The following is a 13809-nucleotide window of genomic DNA, read 5'->3' on the forward strand; positions in this document are numbered from 1 at the left end:
TATTTTTTATTATGAAAATTATTAATTATGAAAAGTTACAGAGAATAATATAGCAAGAACCTTTGTACCTAACCAACTCTCTTTACCAATTCTTGCCTTTTTTTTTTTTCCCTTGGCCGCGCCACACGACTTGTGGGATCTTAGTTCTCTGACCAGGATTGAACCCAGGCCCTTGGCAGTGAGAGTGCGGAACCCTAACCACTGGATTACCTGGGAATTCCCTATCAATTCTTAACAATTTCCATATTTGGTTGATTTTTAAAAATAAGGCCTTACAGAGACACCTGGAAACCTTCATGTATCCCTCACCACTCCCATTCCCCTTTCTCTTTTCCAGTGGTAACCACTATCCTGTGTTTGCCATTTATCATTCCCACGCATGTTTTATACTTTTACTATAGTAAATCTGTATATTCATAAACAACATGTAATTTTATTTATTTTTAAACTATCCTTCTACAACTTGCTTTTTGACTCAATATACATGTTTTTAAAATTTATTTCTAAAGATGTAAGGAACTGTATAGTATTCCATTGTAGAAAGATACTATAATTTATTTGTCCATTCTCCTGAAGATTTTTTCTTTTCTTTTTTTTCCATTAGAGACAGTTCTGCAACAAATACTATTGTACACATCTCCTGTTGCACATGTACAGGAGTTTCTCTAGGACAGTTTTACAAACTTTAGATTACTATTAGTAGGTCACAAGCAGCAATTTTTTAAAGAAATAGAAAATATCAAAGTGCATAGAGTAGTAAGGATTTATTGTTTTTTGAAGCTTTTGTTTATTGTGCTTTTGTGTGTGATATGTGTGTGGGCCAGAATATAAAATGCATTTCTTCCTATAGATCTCAGTCAAAAGGGCCAGAAAAACATTGCTCTATTGCAGTGATTCTCAAACATTAGCATGTACCAGAATCCTCTGGAAGGCTTGTTAAAACACAGATTGCTGGGTTCTGCCCCTAGAATTTTTTGTTCTGTACATCTGGAGTAGGACCTGAGAATTTGCATTTCCAAGTTCCCAGGAGATACTGATGATGCTGCTGGACTGAGTGACGTTTTAAGAATCACTGTTCTAGGTTATATATCTAGGAGTGGAATCACGGTAATATAGGATACATATATTTTCACCTCCATGAGCAGACTTTAAGAAATCTCTTTCATATCTTTGCTAAGACTTTAAAATATTTGACTTTTTATTTTGGCCAGTCTGATATATTCGAAAGGTATCTTGTGGTTTTAATTTCAATGTTCCTGATTTCCAATGAAGTTTTGCATGTATTCATACATTCATTAGCCTTTCAGGAACCGTCTGTGAATTGCCTGTTCTGTTTCTTTCCCATTATTTATTTAATTTTTAATATTATTTATAGATTTTGATTATTTAGGTTTTAGTATTACCTATAGATTTTATTTTAGAATTCTAGATACAAACCTTTGCTGCACCAGGTGAGTAGCTTGTATTTTTAACATTGTTTCTGATATCTTTTGTTAAGCAGAAGTCTTTCATTTTGACGTAATTAAATCATCAGTATTTTTTTGATGGTTTGTGCTTTTTGAGCTCTTTGAAGGAAATCTTTCTCTATAAATCAGTAAGAAAGAGACAAGCAATCCAATAAAAATGACCAGAAGATATGAACAGGCAGTTCAAAGGGGAGAAAACACAAATGACCAGTTAACATATAAAGTCAACCTTAATAATCAGAGAAATGCAAAGTAAAACTACAATGAGATACTATATAATATCATTTAATACTTTTTTTATATTTGGCATACATTTAAAGGCCTGACAATGCCAAGTACTGGTGAATGTATGGAACAGTAAGAATTCTTTAATATACTGCTGGGTGAATATAAATGAGTATAACCACTTTGAAGAACATTGTGGCAATACTCAGTAAAATGAAAGATGCTCAACACTGTAGGTCAGTAATCCCACTTCTTGGTATCTATCCTAGGGAAACTTTTACACATGCACATTAGGAGATGTTATAAGGATGCTCATAGTAGCATTGATTGTGAACAACATGCATGTTCATAAGCAAGAGAATGGATAAAGCATGGTGAATTCATAAAATAGAATATGATATGGAAGAAACAATGAATGAAACAGAACTACAGGTATCAACATGGATGAAACAATGTTGAATGAAAAATGTTTTGTTTGAGACTTTGGGTTTCAGTGCCAACATGTAAACTGCTTAGAAGTCATCACTGCTGTCTTACAGCAGGAAGAACAGCTGAACAGACTGAAAAATCAATGACTTTTCTTGGATTCATCAGAGATTTGAAGTCAGAGAGCAAACTGCAACCATGAAATCTGGAGAGACAGGCAATTACAAAGAATCACTTCCCAGATCTGCTTATCAGAAGCAGAAAGCACTGAGCCATAAATTGGTAGGAACACTTAAGTGGTAACTTTGACAAATTGCAGGAAACAGAGTATAGATTAGTGTTTGAGTAATAAACTTCTGGGGGCCACAGTCTAAGGGGGCCCCCACATTTTCATGACTTTTACCTACAGGAACCCCACTGGGTTCTCAATGTAAAGAGCCAAGAATAAGTCTTCTGTTTCTGGCATGTTGATAGGAAAAGGAATCAACTTGAAATACATCCAGAGCGTCTACCTAACAAAGAGCTATCCAGAAAGTAAAACAACTTAACCAAAGCCTTCTCTAGTGTGGGAGAAAGGAAGTTACTGAACTCCAGGCCCCTCTAGTCTTACTGTGTCATCTACAAGAAAGAGAATAAAAGCTATGAAATATTTGTGAAGGTTACAGGCTGGATACATGGGCACAGTAAATGCCTGAGACTTAATTATAAGATGCAGAATGTTTTCCCATACCATGCACCTTACTACCACATCAACAGGTCTTCAGTATGATAACTATGAATTATAGCTGAAGAACCTGCAAGGCTCAAACTCTAAAATGTTTTTAGGGAAACTCAAAGAAAACAAGGGAGATAATCAAGGATATTAGAGGAAACTGAAAAACCTCTGACACCTACAGTTAAAGCAAACATTAAACATAGCCCAACTTCTAGCCAGATTAACATAAAACCTCACATGAAGGGCCTGTTTATCTCAGTTTCTACTGTGTTACATATAATGTAACAAAAAAGAAATGATTTTTTGCTTTCAACAACAACAAAAAAATGATACGGCTTACCAAAAGATAAATCACAGTCTCAAGAGATAAAACCAACATCAGAACCAAGCTCAGATATGACACAGGTTTTTAAAAAATAGCTATAACTAATATGCTAATGAGTCTGCTAGAAATAGTTTACAACATGCAAGAACAAATGGATAATATAAGCAGACAGATAGAAACTCTAGAAAGAAATGTAAGAAATCAAAAACAGTGTAACAGAAATGATGCCTTTGGGAGTTCCCTGTGGCCTAGTGGTTAGGATTCTGGGATTTCATTGCCAGGTTCAATCCCTGGTCAGGGAACCGAGATTCTGTAAACCATGTGGCATGGCCAAAACACACACACACACACACACACACACACACACACACACACACACACACACACACACAAAACAATGCCTTTGATAGGCTTATCAGCAAACTGGATACAGGCAAGGAAAGCTTGAGTTAGTAGCTTGCTGCTGCTGCTAAGCCACTTCAGTCGTGTCTGACTCTGTGCGAACCCATAGACGGCAGCCCACCAGGCTCCCCCATCCCTGGGATTCTCCAGGCAAGAACACTGGAGTGGGTTGCCATTTCCTTCTCCAATGCATGAAAGTGAAAAGTGAAAGTGAAGTTGCTCAGTCATGTCCGACCCTCAGCGACCCCATGGACCACAGCTTTCCAGGCTCCTCCATCCATGGGATTTTCCAGGCAAGATTACTGGAGTGGGATGCCATTGCCTTCTCCGGTTAGTAGCTTGAAAACATGTCAGTAGGAACCTTCCAAACTGAAATGCAAAGATTGAAAAAAAAAAAGACTTTAAAAATGTAACAGAATATCCAAGAACAATTTCAAAAGGTGTACCACGTATATTATTGGAATAGTGGAAGAAGAAAGGAGCAGAAGGGGAAAAAAAGAAATATTTGAAGTAAGAATGACTGAGAATTTTCCAAAATTAATGACAGACACTGCACTACAGATCCAGGATCCAAGCAAAGACAAAGTAGGATAAATAGCACCCCCCCAAAAAAACACCTAAGCATATCATGTTCAAACACAGAAAACTGAAGACCAAGAGAAAATCTTGGAAACTGCCAGAGAAAAACTCTTTACCAATAGAGAAATAAAGATAATAATTACATTGAATTTCTCCTCAGAAATCATGCAAGCAAGAAGAGAGTGGAGTAAAATATTTAAAGTAATGAAAGGGAGAAATACCTACCTATAATTCAGTATCTAGGAAAAACAGTCATTCAAAAGTGGAGGAAAAATAAAGACTATCAAAGAAAAACTGAGGGAACTTGTCACCAGGAAACCTGCCTTACAAGAGATATTTCTGTTTAGAAGTTCTCCAGAGAGAAGGAAAAATTATATATGTCAGAAAATAAGATCTCTATAAAGAAAGGAAGAGTGTAGGAGAAAGGATACATGAAGGTGAAATAGAATTTTTAATTTCCTATTTTTAAATGATCTGAAAGATAACTGTTCCAAGTAGTAATAGCAACATGATAGGTAATTAGAGGATATGAATAAATGTAATGGATGGCAGAAATGATAGAATGAAGGATGGAAAGAAGGAATTTTATTTGGTGTGTATAACTGTTACAGGGTATCTCCACTATCTGTCAAGTGGTATCATATTATGTGATAGTGGACTTAGTTTTACAGCTATATTGCAAACTCTAAGGTATTTTACTAATAATTATAAAAAGATATAATTGATACACTAAAAGAGAGCAGAAAATATCCATTCACTACAGTCTTTTCCAGAAAATAGAAGCAGAAGAAATACTTTCTTACTGACTTTGAAACCAGCCTTAGGTTAATACCAAAATCAGATAAAGATATTACAGTAAAGAAGGACCATGAACCAATATCTCTTTTGAGCATAGATGCAAAAGTCCTAAATGGAGTAGTCCCCTATTATCTTTAGGAGATACATTCCAAGACCCCCAGTGGATGCTTGAAACGACAGATTGTACTGAAACTTAGTTTTGTTTTTGTTTTTTTCTTATATACGGATGTGAGAGTTGGACCATAAAGATGGCTGAGTACCAAAGAATTGATGCTTTTGAAATGTGGTGCTAGAGAATACTCTTGAGAGTCCCTTGGACTGCAAGGAGATCAAATCAGTCAATCCTAAAGGAAATCAACCCTAAAAATTCATTGGAAGGACTGATGCTGAAGCTCTAATACTTTGGTCATTTAATGTGAAGAGCCAACACATTGGAAAAGACCCAGAAGCTGGGAAAGATGAGGGCATGAGGAGAAGGAGGCAACAGAAGATGAGATGGTTGGATGGCATCATTGACTCAATGGATATGAGTTTGAGCAAACTCCCGGAGATGGTGAAGGACAAGGAAGCCTGGCGTGCTGCAGTCCATGAGTTCATGACAAGTCAGACTTGACTGAGCGACTGAGCAACAGTACCTACCTATGAAAAATTTTAATTTATGGAATATCCAAATTGCCAGCATCTCTACTCTTGAGCTTTGTGGCCATTATTAACTGATAGATTACTTAAGCATAAGCACTGCAATACTGTGATGGTTGATCTGATAACCAAGATGGCTACTTAATGGGGCATACAGGGTGGATATGCTGAACAAAGGCATGATTCATGTCCTGGGTGGGACAGAGCAGGATAGAGTGGGATGGTACAAGATTTCATCATACTACTTAGAACGGTGTACAGTTTAAAACTTATGTATTGTTTATTTCTGGAATTTTCCATTTAATATTTTCAGACCATAGTTGACCTTTGTAACTGAAACCACAAAAATTGAAACTGGATAAAGGGGGACTATTGTATTAGGAAAATCAAAATATTTTTATTAAAAAATGAAATATTAGGAAATCAAATCCTACAATATATCACTATTAAATGGGATTTCTTCCAGATATCCAAGACTGATTCAACTTTTGAAAACCAATTAATGTAATCCACCACACCAACAGACTAAAGAAGAAAAATATTATTTCAGTTGATGTAGAAAAGGCATTTGACAAAATACAAACACCCATTAATGACACGAACTCTCAGCAAACTAGGAATAGAGGGGAACATTTTCAACTTGGTAAAGTATATCAACAAAACCCCACAGCTAACATCATACTTAATGGTGAAAGCCTGAGTGTTTTCCCCTTTGATCAGAAACAATACAAGTATGTCCCCTCTTTCAATTTCTTTTCATCTCTGTATTGGAAATTCTAGCTAGTGCAAAAAGAGAAGGAAAGGAAATTAAAAAGCACACGGATTGGGAAAGAAAAAATAAAACGATCTTTGTTAACAGGTGACATGTATGTCTTTGTAGAAAATTCCAATCTATCAACAAGAACATGAAGCAATTACTGGAACTAAGGAGTATATGAAAGTTGGAGGATATAAGATTTGTATTTGAAAATCAATTGCTTTCCTGTATACCAAGAAATGAACCATTAAAATTGAAATAAAAAGCACAACACCCTTTATAATACCACCACAAAATAGTGAAATACTAAGGTACAAACCTAACAAAATATGTGTAGGATCTACATGCAGAAAAATATAAAACCCTGGTGAAAAATTAAAGACATAAATAAATGCAGAGATATCCTCTGTTCATAGATTGGAACAGTCCCAGAAAAATCCCCAGCAAGCTATTATGTGGATATAGGCACACTAATTCTAAGTTTATATGAAAAGAGAAAATATCTAGAATGCTCAACACAATACTGAAGAAGAACAAAGTTGAAAGACTGATGTTACCTAACTTTAAGGCTAACTACAATCAAGTAGTTTGATGCTGGTTGAAAACAAAATAAATTGAGTAAAATAAAGACTCCAGAAATAAACTTTCACAAATATAGTGAACTGATCTTTGATAAGGGAGCAAAGGCAACTCAATGGAGAAAGGATAATCTTTTCTAACAAATTTTGTTAGAACAACTGGATATCTACCTGCAAAAAAAAAAAAAACACAAAAAAAGCTAGACACAGAGTATACATTCTTCAAAAAATTAACTCAGACTGGATTATAGATTTAAATGTAAAACATAATATTATGAATCTTCTAGAAGAAAACAAAATTTAAGTGACATTGTGTTTGGTGATGTATTTATAGGTATAACACCGAAAGCATGATTTATGAGACAAAAAATTGATAAATCCTACTTTATTAAAATTATAAACTTTGCTATATGAAAGATGCTTTTAAGAGAAGCAAAAGACAAACCACAGACTGAAAGAAAATATTTGCAAAACACATGTCTCATAAAGTACTTATATGCAAAATACAACAAAGAACTCCTAACACTCACCAGTAGTAAAACAAACTACCCAATTTAAAAATGAGCAAAGGAACAGACACCTTGCCAGAGAAGTTATATACATGTCAAATAGGCATATGAAAAGAAGCTCATCATCATTTGTCACCTGGAAATTGCAAAATAGAATAATAATGAGATGCCATTACACACCTATTAGAATGGCTAAAATTGACAATACCAAATACTATTGAGGATGCTAAACAACAGGAACTTTTATTCATTGCTCTTATGCAAAATGGCACAACCTCTTTGGAAGATAGTTTGGCAGTATCTTACCAAGTTAAACATGCTTTGCCATACAATCCAGTAATGAAGTTCCTAGTCATTTGCTCAATTGATTTAAAAACTTACATTCATACAAAAACCAGCATGTGACTGTTAACAGCAGTTTTATTCATAATTACCAGAAACTGGAAGCAATCAAGGTGTCCTTCAGTAGATGAGTGGATACATTCATCTGTGCTACATCTATACAATGGGATATAATTCAGCAATAAAAAGAAATAATCTGCCAAGTCACAAAAAGACAGGGGGACTATAAATGCTTATTAATAAGTGAAGGAAGCCAGTTTGAAAAGACTACATATTGTATGATTTCAATTATATGACATTCTTAAAAACACAAGACTGTAGGAACAGTAAACAATGGTTGCCAGGACTTCAGGAGGAGTAGAGAAGAGAGGAATGGGTAAACACAGGATTTTTAGGGCAGTATAAATTTTCTGTATGATAGTATAATAGTGGATGTGAGAAATGCATTTGTCAAAATCCATGAAACTGTACAGCATAAAGAATGACCCTTAATATAAATATTTAAAAAAAATCATTTAGGAGATTGAGTAACCCCTGGAAAGAATGCAGACTGTGATGAGAATTTAACTATTACAAATATATAACAGAACTTCAATGAAGGAATGGGAGAAAAGATGCTGAGCATGTGGTAGTGCAAGAAAGTAAGCAGGTGCTCAAAATAAGGTAAAAATATTGTTGGGGATATGTCAAAGGCACACAGGAGCCAACTGAGAGTTTCCAATAACTAAAGATAGAACAGTTTGTATAAAAAGTAAGTAAATTAATATTGGATTATAACCCAAAGTATAGAATATCTGTGAGTCAATACTGATAATAAAATCATTGAGTGAATCAATAAATGAGGGAGAGGAGACAAATATCAAATGAAGAATTTGAAGCAACCTAGATGTCCATTGGCAGACGAATGAATAAGAAAGTTGTGGTATATATATGCAATGGAATATTACTGAGTTATTAAAAAGAATGCATTTGAGTCAGTTAATAATGTAGATGAAACTGGAGCCTATTATACAAAGTGAAAGAAAAGCACCAATACAGTATAACATATATAAAATTTAGAAAGATGTTAACAACGACCCTATGTGCAAGAGAGCAAAAGAGACAGAGATATAAAGAACAGACTTTTGGACTCTATGGGAGAAGGCGAGGGTGGGATGATTTGAGAGAATAGCATTGATAATGCTATTGGTAATATGGTGTATTACCATATGTGAATCAGATCACCAGCCCAAGTTTGATGCATGAAGCAGGGCTCTCAAAGCAGATGCACTGGGACAACCTAGAGGGATGGGATGGGGAGGGAGGTGGGAGGGAGGAGGGGGGTTCGGGATGGGTGGACACATGTACACCAGGGGCTGATTCATGTCAATGTGTGGTAAAAACCACCACAAAATTGTAACTACCCTCCAATTAAAATTAATTAATTAATTTAAAAAAATAGTTTATGTACTAGCAGATTCTCTGCCTCAAGGAAAGGAAGCATAACTCCCAACCACTTAATTTTGAGCTACTCTTAGTGACTTCTTTCCAAAGAGTACAGTTTGGAAATACAGGGAAAAAAAATCATGTTACAGTGTAGAAACCTAACAAACACTGCCCTAGTCAGGCAATCAAAGCAAAGGTCAGTCATAAATCATGTTGATAGTATGTATGCTTGATATAATGTGATCAGAGTTGCTTCTTTTTCTCTATAGTCTTCCTTCTAGTAATCCATAACCAGAATATAACCATGAGAAAACAGCAGAAAATTTCTAGTAATGGAACATCCTATAAAATATCTGACCAGTACTCCTCAAAAATGTCAAGATCATTAAAAACAAGAAAAGTTTGAGAAACTGCCACAGCAAAGAGGAGGCTAAAGACATATGAAAAATAAATGTACTATGATACCCTGGATGAAGTCCTGGAACACAAAATGGATGTTAGAGGAAAACTAAGGAAATCTAAATAAGCTGTGGACTTTATTGTTTTCTGTTTTGGGGGTTGGTTTTTTTTGTTTGTTTGTTTGTTTTTTTTGGAGTATAATTGCTTTACAATGTTGTGTTGGTTTCTGCTATACAACATGAATCAGCTGTAAGTACATATATATCCTATTCCTGTTGAGCTTCCCTGCCACCCCAAATCCCATCCCACCCTTCTAGGTCATCACAGAACACTGGGCTGAGTTTCCTGTGTTATACAGCAGCTTCCCACTAGCTATCTGTTTTACACATGGTAGCATATATAATGGCACCCCACTCCAGTACTCTAGCCTGGAAAATCCCATGGCCGGAGGAGCCTGGAGGGCTACAGTCCGTGTTGTCACTAAGAGTCGGACACAACTGAGCGACTTCACTTTCACTTTTCACTTTCATGCATTGGAGAAGGAAATGGCAACCCACTCCAGTGTTCTTGCCTGGAGAATCCCAGGGACGGGGGAGCCTGGTGGGCTGCCGTCTATGGGGTCGCACAGAGTCAGACACGACTGAAGCGACTTAGCAGCAGCAGCAGCAGTAGCAGTGTATATATGTCAATCCAACTCTCCCAGTTCATCTTACCTTCCCCTTCCTCTGCTGTGTCCACATGTCCATTCTCTATATCTGTATCTCTATTCCTGCCCTGCAAATAAGCTCATCTGTACCATCTTTCTAGATTCCGTACATATACATTAATATCCGATATTTGTTTTTCTCTTTCTGACTTACTCTGTATCACAGACTCTAGGTCCATCCACATCACTACAAATGACCCAGTTTCATTCCTTTTTATAGCTAAGTACCACATTTGTATCCATTTATCTGTCAATGGGCATTTAGGTTGCCTTCATGTCCTGGCTATTGTAAATAGTGCTGCAGTGAACATTGAGGGTACATGTGCCTTTTTGCATTATAGTTTTTTCAGGGTATATGCCCAGTAGTGGGATTGCTGGATCATATGGTAGTTCTGTTTTCTGTTGTTTAGGGAACCTCCATACTGTTCTCCATAGTGTTTGTATCAATTTATATTCCTACCAACAGTGCAAGAGGGTTCCCTTTTCTCCACACCTTCTCCAGCATTTATTGTTTGTAGATTTTTTTGATGATCATTCTGATCAGTGTGAGGTGACATATCACTGTAGTTTTGATTTGCATATCTCTAATAATGAGTGATGTTGAGCATCAAACAACTAGCAGGATAGGAACCCATTATCAGACAGGCTGCATAAAGTCATACTAAGCTCACAGACACCCTGAAGCACACCAACTGACATGGCCCTGCCCATCAGAGGGACAAGATCCAACCTTCACCCACCAGAACAAAGGCACCAGTTCCCCACCACCACCAGGAAGCCTACCCAAACCACTGGACCAACCTCACCCACTTTGGGCAGACACCAGAAGCAAGAGGAACTATGACCCTGAAGCCTGTGGAAAGGAGACCCCAAACACAGTAAGTTAAACAAAATAAGGAGACAGAGAAATATGTTGCAGACAAAGGAGCAAGGTAAAAACCCACAAGACCAAATAAATGAAGAGTAAATAGGCAATCTACCTGAAAAAGAATTTAGAATAATGATAGTAAAGGTGGGAATATAATGGAGAAAAATACAAGAAATATTTAACAAGGACCTAGAAGAATTAAAGAACAAACAATGATGAACAGTACAATACTGAAATTAAACATACACTAAAATGAATCAATAGCAGATAGAGGAAGATCAAATAAGTGAGCTGGAAGATAGAATGGTAGAAATAATTGCCAAGGAACAGAATCAAGAAAAAAGAATGAAAAGAATTGAAGACAGTCTCAGAGATGTCTGGGACAACATTAAATGCAGCAACATTTGAATTATAGGGGTCCCAGAAGAAGAAAGAGAAAGAGTCTGATAAAATATTTGAAGAGATTATAGTCAAAAACTCCCTAATATGAGAAAGGAAATAGTCAATCAAATCCAGGAAGCACAGAGTCCCAAACAGGACTTTAGTTAATAGTAATATACCAATATTTATTTATTTATTTTAAGAAATGTACTGTAATAGTGTAAGATGTTAATTATAAGAGAAACTGGGTGTGGGGTATATGGGAATTCTTTGTACTATCCCCTCAATTTTTCTATAAATCTAAAACTTTTAAAAATAAAGTGTATTTTTAAAAAATTTAAACAGGTAGATGCAGAAGAATGCATGCAGTATAACACCATTTATATAAAGTTCAAAACATATAAAACAATAATTGCAGAGGAATACCGGGAAGAGTTTCATCCTCTATTATCACTTAGTTTCTGTTTTTCTCTTTCACAGAAATATTTATCTTGTTTTTGAGCCTAGTTTTGTCTTTGTGTGTATCTTTGTATATATGAATATGTATGTATGTTGTAGATATATACATACATGTATAACCATGTATATTGTATGTATGTATGCATACATATATGTATATTTTGGGAGCAGAGATGATGCATCTATGCAAGAAGTGACCAAGCTATCTTGACCAGATGTCCTCTTGATTTTTTAAAAATGTTCATGTTAAAGGCAATAATCTTAGTATGGATCTTTCCTACTTGGTGAGAAACTTGCAAAATATTTCACATACCTCTCCCTTTCTATGGTTATCTAATTTAATGATATTTTTATAATGAGTATTTCAGAGCCAAAACTAGATCACCTGAAATTACTCAAGTGAATCACCAGTCAGTTATTCTATGCCCTTGCCTTTAAGAGTATAGTTAAATGCTAAATATGTGAATATCCAGCTTGTAAAGGGTTTGAGACATAAAGAGTCTACTGCTTATTGCAATGTTCAACGTATTTACTCATACATTTCAGTGGATAAGTCACTTAAGCTGGCTCTGTTTTCTAGCTCTTTGCTTTTGCTGCTCCTATCTGAATTTTTTCTCAAGTTTTTTTAAGTTATAAAATAAGTAACTTATGCATCTCTTTTTCCTCCAGTGTAGTAAAATACATGTAACCTCAGATCTACCTTTAACAGTATTTCAAGTGTATATTACAGTATTGTAAACTATAGGCATAATGTTTTGCAGCATATCTCTAGAACTTTTTCATCTTGCATGACGGAACTTTATACCCGCTGAACAGCAACTCCCCATTTCCTCATCCTCTCAAGTTTTGGCAACTACTATTCTATTTTCTGCTTCAGTGAGTTTAACTACAATAGATACCATATAAAGTGAAATTATGCAGTACTTTTTCTTCTGTGACTGGCTTATTTCAGCATAGTGCCCTCAAAGCTCATCTACGTCATAGCATATTTCAAGGTTTCCTTCCTTTTTTCTAGCCAAATCATATTCCATTGTATGTATATGCCACATTTGTTGTTGTTGTTGTTTTAATTCACTCATCTGTGATGAACATTTAGGTTGCTTCCACCTCTTGGCTATTGTGAACAGTGCTGCAATAAACACGTGAGTTCAGATATCTCTTCAAAATTCTGATTGTAATTATTTTGGATAAATAACTGGAAGTGGGACTCTTGAATCATATGGTAGTTCTATTTTTAATTCTTTGAGGAACCTCCATACTGTTCTGTATAGCAGCTGCACCATTTTCCATTCCTTCCAAAAGTGCACAAAGATTCAATTTCTCTCCATCCTCATCAACACTTATTTTATGTATGTGTTCTTTGAAGAATTGCCTATTTATGTCATTTGCCCATTTTTTCAGGTTATTTGTCTTTTTGCTATGGAGTTTTTGTATTTAATTATATATTTTAGATACCAACCTCTAATCAGATATATGGTTTCCAAGTATTTCCTCCCATTCTGTAGGTTGCCTTTTCACTTTAGACTGTGTTCCTTTGCTGCGCCGAAGTGTTTTAGTGATACAGTACCACTTTACCTTTGCTTTTGTTACCTGTGCTTCTGCTGTAATATCGAAGAAATCATTGCCAAGGCCAGGATCATGAGGTTCCCCCCTATGCTATCTTCTAGAAGTTTTAGAGTTTCAGACCTTATGTTTAAATCTTTAATCCAATTTGAGCTGATTTTTGTGGATGATATAAATGAGGCCAGTTTTATACTTTTGCATGTGGATATCAACTTTTCCCAACACTTTTGGTCAAAGGGACTATCCT

The 13809-nt window shown here is 35.6% G+C and overlaps 1 protein-coding gene across 5 annotated transcripts in view; it reads left to right on the forward strand.

Annotated features, from left to right (window-relative positions):
* Positions 1-13809, forward strand: part of RBM41 (RNA binding motif protein 41) — a 75616-nt gene that overhangs the window by 42103 nt on the left and 19704 nt on the right. The window lies entirely within an intron of this gene.

This window comes from Ovis canadensis, chromosome X, assembly GCF_042477335.2.
Source record: "Ovis canadensis isolate MfBH-ARS-UI-01 breed Bighorn chromosome X, ARS-UI_OviCan_v2, whole genome shotgun sequence".
In the NCBI taxonomy this organism is placed as follows: Eukaryota; Metazoa; Chordata; class Mammalia; order Artiodactyla; family Bovidae; genus Ovis; species Ovis canadensis.